The 13835-nt window shown below is 39.6% G+C and overlaps 1 protein-coding gene across 2 annotated transcripts in view; it reads right to left on the bottom strand.

Annotated features, from left to right (window-relative positions):
• camkmt (calmodulin-lysine N-methyltransferase) overlaps positions 1–13835 on the bottom strand; it is a 185883-nt gene that overhangs the window by 125296 nt on the left and 46752 nt on the right. The gene's annotated exons all lie outside the window — the stretch shown is intronic.

Genomic DNA, 13835 nt, shown 5'->3' with positions numbered 1-13835 from the left:
AAATCACACAAACGGCATGCGGGTAGAAAAGAAAATCATGTATGCACAAATGTGAGAGAGTGGGATCTCAATCACATGCACACACACAGGGGGACGCCACCAGGAAATCAGCAGCCAATCAGAATAATTTGACTGGGATGATGACAGGTCTGTCCACAGGACAATCTGAAGCTGCTGTCACCCAGAGAGCATCTCTATCACCCCCAGCCCCCAACAAACACACCCACACACACATACAGTAGTACCTCTTTATACAAGCTCATCTAAGCACCAGAATTTCAGTGTATGGTTTTTAAACAAAAATATTGCTTGTAACATGTAGGAATATCCAGTTCACGAGCAGTCCCAAAGGCCTCTTCTCGAGAACGCTTGAGATCCCTCACTGCTTATCACTACTTACCACCAGCATCAGCTTGTCCAGTTTGCGCAGGCAAATTACTACAGGAAAAAAAATAAAAATAAAAATTGTGCTGTAAAAATGTTTGTGTGTACATTGATTTAAAGTTACATAAAATTTCATTCTTAGTGTACAGATACTTATAATAAAGTATATCGATCTCGTACCTGTTAAAAAGGGGAACAATTGGAGAAGGTTAACATTTGCAAACCCTCCTTATTAGTCGATAATAAACCTTACAAGCACAATGGGATTTAGTCACAGGAAGCCAGACCGTATAAAACACCACGACAATATTAGCAATCTACAATGATATCTTCTGCTACGAGTGACCGATATTGTTTGTACAGTATGCCTGTTTGTCTGTCCACCTAAAACAAGGGGAACAGAGTTTAGAAGAGACCACCGTCTTTCACAGGAAGTCAAGTAGGTTCCCCAGGATGTGAAAAATGCCCCCCAAAAAATGGACTCAGCACTTTTGGTTTTCTTGACTCGACGTTTTTGCAGCAAAGTAAAAGCAAGAGGGTGACAGAACATCTGCTTTTCAGCTTCCAGTCTCCAGTTTTCCTTTGTTACTCCTTGGATTCTTTGCATTTTGAGGTTAATTTCTTCCAATATAGATGTATATATATTTATCGACAATTACATATTTGCGCTGTTCGTACGGCCATTTCAGGATTTTAATCTCCATCTGGACACGGGTGATGCTCTAACGGTGCACAACCATCCTAGTTCATTTAATTACTGTATTTCTTGTGTTTAACTAGAATTTGAATGTGTTTTTAGAGATCAGGAAGATGTGTTTTAAAGCTATTTAGGGTTCATTTGTATACTCTTGAGAATACGGGAACGGACCAAGTCATCTTAATTACTTCATATTGTTACACAAGCAATTAAAACTATGAGCACGATCCTTTGACCATTTACTGTGAAATTCGGACTATAAGCAGCGACTTTTTTCTCAAGCTTTCAACCCTGCAGCTTATACGATGATGCGGTTTTATACATTTTTTTTCTAACGACTGCCAGGGGGCCCGAGTAGTAAAGGTGAGAGTGAGACACATGGTATATGTGTGTCGAGGAAGTGGCAAGTTGAATGTAACTTCGCGCTTTGTGCATAAATAAAACTAGGATGAACAGACCCACATCATGTAAAAGGTGTCAATTGAAAGGGTAGGGCTAACTACCATATTGGGAATAGTTTTATTTGTAAAAGGAAATAACGAACGAATTACAAGTAGCAACGTTAAACGAAGCAGAAATGCTCTGTTGGATTCATATTTCGGCATTATCGTGTGTTTTGGAGTAAATATTTTGCACGGTTGGATTCTATAGATTGTCCTTGATGTAATGAAGCCATTTTCACGGATGTTTAAGACGGTCGGGGGATTTATCTGATGAGTATATTTAGAAATAGAGGCATGACATATTTCAGTGACCTGTGACGTCGTACAGACAAATATTTGTTAATCAAAAATCCGGCGGAACATTAACGGGTTAAGGTACCGTATATTATTAAAACTCTTTCTGTGTAACGTCTCACTTATGTATGCACAAAATGTTTTTTCTTTTGAAAATGTACTGGGTACGGCTCATAATCAGGTGCGCCATTTAGTCTGAATTTTACGGTAAGCTTGTATGAAGAGGTACCACTGTAAATACACACAAACATTGCTGACATAGTCGCATATGCGTTCAAATTGCTCACTTCGTAACCGACTGGCAGCTCAACTGTGTCGTTTATGTTGTGCTCTAGTCAGTCAAACGCTCAACGCATTTGTATTCCTGGATGCTTGCTCAAGGATCGGATTTGGGAGGGCTAATGTATAATGAGCCATCCAAGGGTGGGTGGGGGCCCGTTAATTGAGATGGACTGAGGTGGGAGGCGAGACAGTGGGGATATGACACCACATGATTTTTGGGTGAGACAAGAGTGGACTCTAGTGGATGCTGTCACTCGCACACTAAAAAGACACCCGCCAGTGACACACAGTTCCATTGAAAATGAAATTTACTATGACCAAGCCGAAAATTTCTGCAATATAAGGCGCATTGGATTATAAGGCGCCACCCCGAAAATAATCTTTCGCAATATTTTCCTCGTATATATGTGGATAATTAGAACTAGTAACCTAAGCAGACAAAATTATAACTATGGGGGACTTTAACATTCATATGAACTCCCCACTCAGTTCACTTACTGTTGCTTTTCGGTCTCTAATTGATGCATTTGGTTTTAATCAACTGGTTGATTTGTCAACCCATTAAGATGGAAACACGCTCGACTTGGTTCTGACTCGAGGAGTTTTAACCTCAAACATTATGGTGTTGCCGTGTACTACCGTTATCTCGGATCATTACTTAGTTACATTTGAGGTGCTAGCTAAATGTAGTAGTAAAAAAGCTGAAGGATTTAGCGGACACAATATAAGCACTGGCACAGTTTCCAAGCTCTTTGAACTCTTTCCTGGAGCAGTTGCGTCCTTTCCTTCATACAATGGCTCGAATGACTCACTCATGAATGACTTCAATACTACCCTGGCTAGTGTCCTGGATTCAATAGCGCCCATAAAGCTTAAATCACGTCCTAAAAGACGCACGCCTTGGTTTACTGATGAAACTAGAACCCTTAAACAAGAATGCAGGAAATAGGAAAGAAAATGGCGAGCTCCCAAGCTTGAGGTTTTCCATCAAACCTGGTGTGACAGCTTGTTAAAGTATAAAGCGGCCCTTGCCTCTGCAAAATCGGCCTACCTTTCGAAGGTGATTGCGTCTCAAAAGAACAATCCCAAAGTCCTTTTTGACACTGTAGCATCGCTTACAAGGCAACAGACTATCGCAGATAATTCGACGCACTCTGCTCATGACTTTACTAAGAAGATTCAATGCATACAGGATGAAATTGCTAAAGACATTAATAATACCACACATATTAAAGGACTGAAATCTACAGATGCACTACAGGGTGGCTGTCCAGGGAAATTGTCCAGTTTTAGTGAACTGTCACTCGATGATCTTAAACAGGTGGTGAATGCGGCCAAACCGACTACTTCCCAGTTCGACCCGCTCCCAGGTTCACTTATTAAAAGTCTTTTTGGCGTCCTTGGACCTTCAGTTCTAAATATTATAAACATATCACTCTCCTCAGGTGTAGTTCCAGCAGCTTTTAAGTTCGCCGTTATTAAACCCACACTGAAACGACCCAACCTTGATCCAGAAATCTTATGTAATTATAGACCTCTGTCAAACCTACCTTTCCTTTCTAAAGTACTTGAAAAAGTAGTGGCACAGCAGCTGAATGATTTCATATCCGAGAATAACCTTTTTGAATCTATGCAATCAGGATTCAGGGCTAACCACTCTACTGAGCAGCTCTGATCAAAGTAACAAATGATCTCCTACTGGCAATGGATTCTGGCGCTTCATCACTTTTGCTGCTGCTGGATCTTAGTGCTGCTTTTGACACAGTGCACCACAATTTCCTACTAGAACGGTTGGAAAAATGGATTGGTCTCTCAGGAACCGTCCTCTCGTGGTTCAGATCCTACCTCTCAGATAGGACGCACTGTGTTAAATATGGCAAAATGACATCTGAGCTCTTTAGTGTTACCTGTGGTGTTCCGCAGGGTTCAGTGCTTGGCCCTTTCTTTTCAGCATTTACATGCTTCCATTAGGTGATATTATTCGCAAGTACAATATCAGCTTCCACTGCTACGCAGACGACACTCAACTATATCTTCCGTTGGAGGAATCTCCCACACTAAACTGTGGAAATTTGGAGGCCTGCCTCATTGAGATAAAAGAGTGGATGTCACTCAATTTCTTGCGTCTTAACTCTGAAAAGACCGAAATGCTAGTCATTGGTCCATCTAAATGCCGTGACTTATTCTCAAAAACTGCTGTTAACATTGACAAATGTCACATCACACAGAGTGACTCAGTTAAAAATTAGGTGTCATATTTGACCCTGATCTATCCTTTGAAACGCATGTAAAAAAAAATACTAGAACCGCTTTCTTCCATCTTCGTAAGGGGCCGGTCACACAGACATTTGCGGCTGAATCACGGCTAAAATTTTGCGTTTTTTTTTTGCCCGTGGTTGCCCGGGATGGAAAATGCGCAAAATTGGCCAACCCGCTGTTGATCTGTGGTATGGCCGGAAAAAAGACGCCGGCGACTGTTCCGCTTCCTCTCATCGCGTCATTTGCGCATCATTTCCGTGTTTAGACCACGTGTATAAAAACTGCCGAGCCGGTGTTGTGCCCAAATCCGAGTCCTACGCAACACCCATAAACCCATCTCGTCTGAATGGCGGACTCAATGCGTCCAATAGCGTCCGCCTCAAAAGGCAGAAATTTCTGGCCGTGATTCAGCCGCAAATGTCTGTGTGACCGGCCCCTAACATTGCTAAAATCCGTTCAATACTGACTCAGTCGGATGCGGAAATTATAATTCATGCGTTTGTTACCTCCCGTCTCGATTACTGTAATGCACTACTCTCTGGTCTCCCGAAGTCTAGAATCAAGTCTCTTCAGCTAGTACAAAATGCCGCAGCGAGGATTTCAACTAGGACAAAAAAGTACGATCACATAACACCGATTTTGGCTAACCTGCATTGGCTCCCAGTTAGCCTTAGATGTGATAAGGTTCTCTTAGTATTATACAAAATCATACATGGACTTGCTCCCTCTTATCTTTCAGATCTGATCTGCCCCTATGTCCCGGTCCGAAGCCTACGATCTGAGAGTGCCGGTCTTCTGGTGATCCCAAGAGCAAAGAAGTGTTCTGCTGGTTCGAGAGCGTTGTCCATCCGGGCACCGGTGCTGTGGAATGCTCTTCCCCTTGAGATCCGATCTGCAACCTCAGTGAAAATGTTTAAATCTAAGCTTAAAACTCACTTCTACTCCATAGCATATGAATAACCTACTCTTCTCGTCGGCTGAAAAATAGTCTGAGTAATATAGTGTAATAAACTGTGAAGCCCTTTGAGACTCTTCGTAATTTAGGGCTATACAAATAAAAATGACTCGACTTGACTAATTAAAACTACAGTTAAGTCTAGGTTTGCACTTTAAATCAATTAGTACCATTTTTGTGCAGTGATTGATTCGTCGAAATATATCGCCAATCACGATTGCATAAATTGGATGCCACGGGATCCAAACCCGGATTGAGGCAGGCAGAGCCCCAAATCCTATTCACTGGACAACTAGGGATACAACGCAAGACTCTGGGTTTTATGTCACTATCCCACTAATTTTTTCACAGTACCAGATTGTTCATGTTATATTAGGCCGTGTCACGAGATTTTTGTCAGACATTAAACCTGTCCACGGTACATAAAAGGTTGGGGACCATTGAAATACAGTATTGTATCGCAGACTTGCAAGGTACGAAGAACACGAGATTCTGAACTGAATGAAGCGAAAGACATTGTGGGAAGTAATTCGGTTATCCTGATGAGTATAAATAAACACATGGTCACATGTATTCAAAGAAAAAGTGAAACAAAATATCATACCGATTTTTTATAACTTTTTTTTCTAAACCTTTTAACATTTGTATCTGGTACCATGCCTAAAAATACTTTAATAACGAGTTAAGACCAAATCCTATATTGTCTATATCCCTTGTGGTCCAGGAGTTAGGATTATGATTCTGCGCTTTTACTGTCGCTATCCGAGTTTGATCTTCGTTGCCACCGTTGTTATGCACAAACATGATAATATTCAGATTCAGATTCAGATCTACTTTATTGTCATTCTAGTACACGTGTATACAGAACAAAATGTCGATACATCTGACCCGCACAGTTTCCTTGAATGTACAGATATAAATAAAATGTTGTATTGAGTTGGAGTATTGAGTACTAATAACATACTAAATAATTATGGCTATGTATAGTATTTTACAGTAGCGCAAATAGTGCAAGAGGAGCAGCTAACCAGATGTGCAAAATGGGCAGTCAGGTAAACAGTAACAATAACACTGTAACAATAACGCTGTAAGTACAATAGTGCAGAGAAACAGATGTGCAAGGAGTGGCTAGCTATAAAGAACTGCCAGTAGTGCAAAAAGTCAAACAAAACCAACAGATGTACAGATTAGCAGCAGTTTAGATTTACTATGTGTTTGATTGACCGTTTAACAGTCTAATGGCCAGGGGGACAAGACTATTGTGGAACCTGGTGGTCCTGCACCGCACACTGCAGTACCTCTTCCCAGAGGCTAGCAGAGTGAACAGTCCATGATGGGGGTGAGAGGGGTCTCCGCACTATAAGGCGCACCTAAAAGCCTTTATTTTTTTCAAAAGCTGACCATGCGCCTTATAATACAGTGCGCCTTATTTATGGATCAATATTAAGTCGCAAAGTCTTCCAACTAACTTGCAGCCGCCAACTAGATTTTCCCCCGAACGCCAAGTAGTCCGCGGTGTATGCTGGGATTTATTTACCGGCGTTTCATTGGCTAACCAATGTGTCAATCATCATTTGAATCGATCACTATTGGCTAAAGTTATTCCTAGGTCAAAGGGCGGATCCTTTTTATCATTTACAGGCTGGCATAGGCTAAAGGGGCAAAACAAAGCCTGCATTTGGCCGAAAAAGATGTGTCAATCATCAGTTGAATCGATCACTATTGGCTAAAGTTATTCGGAGGTCAAGGGGCGGATCCTTTTTATCATTTACAGGCTGGCATAGGCTTAAACGGCAAAACAAAGCCTGCAATTGGCCGAAAAAGATGTGTCAATCATCAGTTGAATCGATCACTATTGGCTAAAGTTATTCGGAGGTCAAAGGGCGGATCCTTTTTATCATTTACAGGCTGGCATAGGCTTAAGCGGCAAAACAAAGCCTGCAATTGGCCGAAAAAGATGAATGTGTATAGCACGTGGTTGACGGCATACAGAAAGCATTTTTTTCTATTCTGTATTTGTAAATATTTTATTCTCCTGGATTTAATACACTCACGGATATAAGAGGACCATGGCTGCACATTATTATTCAACACAACGACTTCGGTGAGCTACTCCGGCTATATATTTTCCCTGTATCTTGTTTCAGACTGAACTCGATGTTTCTGTGATAAGCGGTGCAGATAATGGATGGAATGGAGTGTCTATTTTTAAATTCAACTCAATTCCAAGTGTTTATTGTCATATGCACAGTAAAGTTGCGAGCGAAAAAGACAATAGAAACTAAGGAATGGTTGGCATTTCTTGAATCCCAAGACTTTAACCTTCCGAATGATGGAACGATGCATTTGAGTGACAACGTACGGACACCGCATCCGCACGTGTTCTCGACACGTATTTGCGTCTTTGCAAGCTTTGGAAATGTTAAGGGGGTAATAAGTTTGACTGAACTATCTGACTGTTTTGTCGACGTTGCCATTGTAGCGCCTTATAATCCGGTGCATCTTATGTATGTCAAATATAGGACCAAAAACTATTTTTTGGGGGTGCGCCCTATAACCCGGTGCGCCTTGTAGTGCGGAAAATACGGTATCCAATATTTTACACGCACCAGGCATTATAAAGTGCACGTTCAAAATTCTGGTCAATTATGAAATGAAATGATCTGCATTTACATAGCGCTTTTCAAGTCAATGACTTCCCAAAGCGCTTTACAATGTGCTCCACATTTCCCAATAGCGGCCTTGCAGCCATGTAAGGCGCTAACCTGCTTATTGGGGGTATTAAGGGTTCAGTGTCTTACCCAAGGACACTTCGACATGTAACACGGACAGGCCGGGATTCGAACTGGGATCCCTTGATCCCAAGACGAGCGCTCTACCTCCTGAGCTACTGCGCCTTATTGTCCGGAAAATACCTCAATAGTAAGGTGGATAGAGGAATAATTGTTGACCGTTACCATAAACAAACTATTACAAGAAAGAACACAGATTATTTTAATTTTGAAGCAATTTACAACATTTAGCTTAAAAAGAAAATACAAGAAAATATGCAGTTGTAAATTAGATTAGAAACAAAAAAGTATGCATTTCGAAACAAATATTAAATAAATTAAATTTAAAATGATTTTTGAAAAATCTAAAGCAATTACAGTTTATGCTTAAACAATAACTCTCAATACAATAATATAATATTAAATACAATAATTTGAATGTGGCTAAAATAAGGCACAGTGACAGATTAAAAGGAGGCAAATGTTTTAGTTTTAGTTAACTCCTTCCTTATTAATTATCTACGAAGATAGATATAATTACCCGTAAATATTGGAAAATAAATACAATAATTTTGAATGTGGCTCGAATATAGTGCAGGTTCAGATTAAATGTAGGCAAATGTTAAGTTTCAGTTAATGTATGTAATTAATATTAATTAATTATGAATATAAACACAATTTAGTAATGTTATTCAAATACCAGATAAAACATCTGGGTTTGGGTTTATTTATTTCATATTCATTATTTAAACTATAAATAAGTAAATAATATTGTCAGAAAAAACACAATCTTCTTGACTGTGTCAGACTAAATCAATGAAAATGTTTTAGTTTATTTTGCATGAAATATTTCTAAAGAGTAATTTAATTTTAAAGATTTATACTTTTTTTTCTCTCAGCACAAAGAAAAATCGGTCTGCTTAATGGAAGACTGCAGAAATGGGAGAATATAATCTTATTTATGCAATGTTGACGAGTGGTATTTAAACAATACCTCGAAGATTAATCATTCACCTAAATAGTGTAATTGGTTAATTTGAGACTTGATTGTTGATTCATTGTTTCTTCTTTAACATAGGCGCATATATGAAGGGTTGTCAAGCTGATTTGAAAGAAATAATATCTCAATAAGGAATACCTGATTGTTATTCATGGGTAGTTTAAGGCCTGCAAAGACCAGCCTTGTCTATCCACCCCCACCCAGACCTATCTAATGTGAGGTCACAGTGGACACCTGGGAGGGAGATTAAGTACGCAGCTTTATGACAAAAGCAGTATACAATTGTAGATTGTCGACCTTTCACTCTCACTAACAATATGTGCAACGATTTTGATTACACAAATAAAACCTTCGACTCAAATCTTAAGTCTTGGACATCATTAACTCGTATTAATATGTGAACTGAGGTTAGAATACAAAATCCTTATTTACTAGTGTATAACACCCGTACCCATTTTTTTGTACGGGTGTGTGTTATACATGAGGTTTTATGGTAGTATGTCACCAACATTTGTATAATGATTGATCAGTCTGATAATATCACTGATCACAATCGCAAAACATAGAATGCAACGGGAATAGAACCCGGGTTGCGGCGGTGATAGCGCTGAATCATAACAATTAGACCACCAGTCATATAGATGACATACGAACAGGGATTAGACATTATCTCACGATTACACTATTTTTATTCACAGTACCAGAGACAAATGTGAGAGAATGGAGAAAAGGAAATATATACAGTAAATGAACGTAAAAAAACACACCAAGGAAAACAACTCTATGGCCTATCTGATGATGAAATGGACAATAATAAACACATTGTGAATTTTGCGTTGGTGACGTGTTTTCGCAGTGCAGTGGTTAGCACATTTGCCTAACAAATGAAAGGTCTCCGGTTCGAGACTGTGTGGAAACATGTTTGCATGAAGAGGGATGGACGCCCACCAGGCTGTACTTGCCCAAGACATACCATGGGAAATGGTGCCCCTACAACACGTGTGGTTAAGGGATCCAAACAACAACAAATGTTTTCATTGTTAACATTATCGATGAATAATTTTAATAATAGCTGCACAACGTATTCAATGTTTGTCACTTACAATGCTTAGTTCGAGATGAGAAAGTGAAACAAAATTTTATACCAATCAAAATTTAGGAGCACGTGTTATACAAAAATAGATACAGTACATGTTTCTGGTCATTAAATATCCAACATGTCTTTGAAAAATCTTGTTGGACGGTATTAGAAAAAGTACAATGAGTTATCACAATATCTTAACTCTTATACAAAAAAAGGGAAAAGGAAACAATATTCTTCTTTTAAAAAAGAAAACAGTGGTTGCTTATTTCTAAAGAAATCTAAGTAATATTGGAGTAAAAACTATAGAGGACATTCATGGTGCCTAATACAATCAACAAGGTCATTTTGTTGTCCCGTTGAACTTACTTTGGTTGTCCACTGGCCCTGAAGTGTCGTTTTAAATGCTTTGCTGCTGATCTTAGGCAAGCTTGCCATTTTTGTGGGACCCTCTGCACTGTAAAAGGCTTACGTTTTGCTCTTCCCGCGATTTCGAGCGCTAAGGTGTTGTCGAGCAGGAATGTTATTGACGTTTCTACGGCAACCTGTCAACTGGAGCTGAGGATTATGTCGCTGCGGAAAGGAACAAAAACAGCCGTGGAAAGGAAAGGAGAGGGATGGAGCGTCACAAGGCGATGATTATTTCAAAGATAGCCCCGGAATTGAGGGGAAAAGGCGTTTCCTGCATCAAATGCTCCACAATTAATAACACATGCACAATCAGTTAAAAGGCTTACTTTTTATCGACACTGGTTAGCATCTCGCAGTGAAGTTGGAATCACTTTCCCTCTATGATAACTCGAAACTTATGAGGAACTGTTTACAGTTTCTAGGCAAAGAGTGCAGTTATAAACTCTTCTTGCTATGCACTCAGTGGTGGCTTCAAAACCAAAATGCCCAACATCCTAATGAAAGGGTTGCGTTGTACCAATTAGAGCGCCTCAATTCAATCAATTCATCTTGTTCTGTGACTTTAGCGAATGAGCTTGTGAGTGGGCCTCAGTTGGGATCAATTCTTCATCGGGATCCAGCTGATAATTTTCCAAAATGGCAGCCTTGCTAGAAGCAATTTTGTGTATGTTGAAATCAAAGTAACCTTGGGTATTTGTGTATTACACATACACTTTTAACTAAGACAAGAAAGTTTGATCACATTACCCCGATTTTAGTGAACCTGCATTGGCTCCCTATGAGCTTAAGATGGTATTTCAAGGTTCTGTAGGTAGTATACAAAATCATGCATGGACTTGCTTCCTCATATCTTTCAGATTTAATTTCGCCCTATGTTCCGGTCCGGAGACTTCGCTCTAAAAATGCTGGTCTACTAGTTATCTCAAGGACCAAGAAGAGATTCGCAGGTTCGAGAGCTTTCTCCATTCGGGCCCCAGTGCTGTGGAATGCTCTTCCCCCTGAGATTTGATCTGCAACCTCAGTGGAACTGTCTAGGCTTAAAACACACTTCTATTCTATAGCATATGAAAAACATATATTTTATGTTGACAATATGTATTATTTGTCATTGCAACATCCATTGCAGCCTGGTCATCCTGGAAGGGGGATTACCTCATGTGCAGTCCCTTCTCAAGATTTTCCCATGTTGAGGTTTTTGAGTTTTTTCTTGCCCTCATGTAGGTTTTAGATCAGGGGATGGTGCAATAATAGTCTGGTTTGCAATAATCTGTGTTCTGGGAAGCCCTTTGAGACTCTTTGTGATTAAGGGCTATACAAATAAACATGACTTCACTTGACTCTTATTTTTGATTAATAAATGGGTATGAAATGTTTCACTTTTTTTCTAAAACTTAGCATTGTTAGTTGACAAACGTTGTCGAATATGTGTAGCCATGATTAAAATCGTTTGTTGCCGACATAAACTTTGAACACAATACAAACATAAAATGTACAATGCCTTCACTCCAAAGAAGGATTTACCATTGGATGCACCAGACTTGTTTCCTTCGTCGTGCTTATTTGTGTTCATTTACAGTGAAGTATTTGAACACCCTGCTACTTAGGTATTTCTCCCACTTAGAAATCATTGAGGGGTCTGAAAATTTCATCGTAGGTGCATGTCCACTGTGAGAGAGATAAACTAAAAAGAAAAATCCAGAAATCACAATACATGTCTTTTTAAGCCGAAAAACCCGGTTCTCTAAAAGGAGTCAGAACTCTCATCTCTACAACGGAACATTCGAGTTGGATTTAACTTATTTAACTCACTTTATATTGTGTACCGTTTCTCTTTGTTGCACTTCAAGTGTAGGATAGATCTGTTGCTGGTGAGGTGCAATAAATATTACAACTACCTTTCTGTTCTTCTTTCTTCCAGTGACTCAAATACTGTATAGAAAATTTCAAATCATTTTACATACAACAGAAATAGTTACTTTCCCTTGGTAACTAGTTACTTTTACAATAGAGTTTTTTCAGTTTTTTTTAGGTTCAAATAAAGTGTGTTTTACACAAATAAATACATTAGTTGATTCGAATTTCTCATCGGGTGGTGTTGACTTAGAGCCTGTTTAGTTGTTTAAACGGGGACGGTGGTCAGAATCCCCAAAACGCAGCATAAAAGCATGTGATAACTTTTTCGTCCCAACAGACAGCACATGTTTGTATATCTCAGCCAGCTGGAAGACAATCATGTCAGTCGGCGTGCTTTTTCTTTTGAATGCTTCGCAGCCAAATGTTTGTTTGCCTTACTTCCTGTCCCACATCAATCAAATCTACTCCCAAAATGATCATCTGTTTAAGGCAGATTATCTTAGGGAAAGCAATCTATCGAATTACAATAGCACCACTTTATCCACCTAGCCAGACATCATCCCCAGCGTGTGTGTGTGTGTGTGTGGCGTCCACCAAAACAATGTCCGGCGTGTTTTTGGCCGGCGTGCACAAGGACACGAGGAGAAAAGCGCATCCTCTCGTCGATCGTGTGAGCCAAATTGTTGGCGGTTGATTTTTGAGTGCCCGGTTCTAAAATGGCATGCGGCGTTTGCAGTGGTGCACCGGTGCACAATAATAAGCATACACCCAGTAGTTCTTGAACATTTTTGTAAATTGCTACAAAATTATAAAACGATCGTGAGGATTTCCTTGTTGTCCTATCAAAATACTGTTTTATTAATGTTATATTATTTTATTATTTGTTGTTTTCCCCACAAAACAAATACAGATTTAAGCTTGTTAAAGAATCGAACTCTTCCTGAGGCTTTATTAATTTATTTTGACTTCTGTGCCTATGTTGTCATATCCTCGACTTCTTATTTCAATGGCTTAGAAGCATAATCAAAAATGCTTTACAACTTTTAAGTACTATGTGAAATGCCACCGAGTGAGTGTACTGTATCTTTATTTGAGTTAGTTCCATCTATCGATCTACCCTGGTCATATCCCTCGAGAGGGGTGACCGACAGCAAGCCAAACACATACAAAAACAAAGAAAATAAAAAAGGGAAAAAGTAGCAAACAAACCGCACAAAAATGTTTTTGGACCATGGCCAACCCACATGCCCAAACACCCAAACAAGTTAAGCACCTGGGCACCCAAGTTAGCCATGCTTTCGTACTGCGAGATGAAACGGGACACAAGAAAGCGGCCATGTCACTCGGTTCAGGGTGACACAACACACACTTCTGTTCAACAGCAGGGCCAAACATCTTTTACTG

The sequence above is a fragment of the Urocampus carinirostris genome, chromosome 13 (genome assembly GCF_059441175.1).
Source record: "Urocampus carinirostris isolate Australia breed hairy pipefish chromosome 13, RoL_Ucar_1.0, whole genome shotgun sequence".
Taxonomy (NCBI): Eukaryota; Metazoa; Chordata; class Actinopteri; order Syngnathiformes; family Syngnathidae; genus Urocampus; species Urocampus carinirostris.
This window is presented reverse-complemented; position numbering and strand designations above follow the sequence as displayed.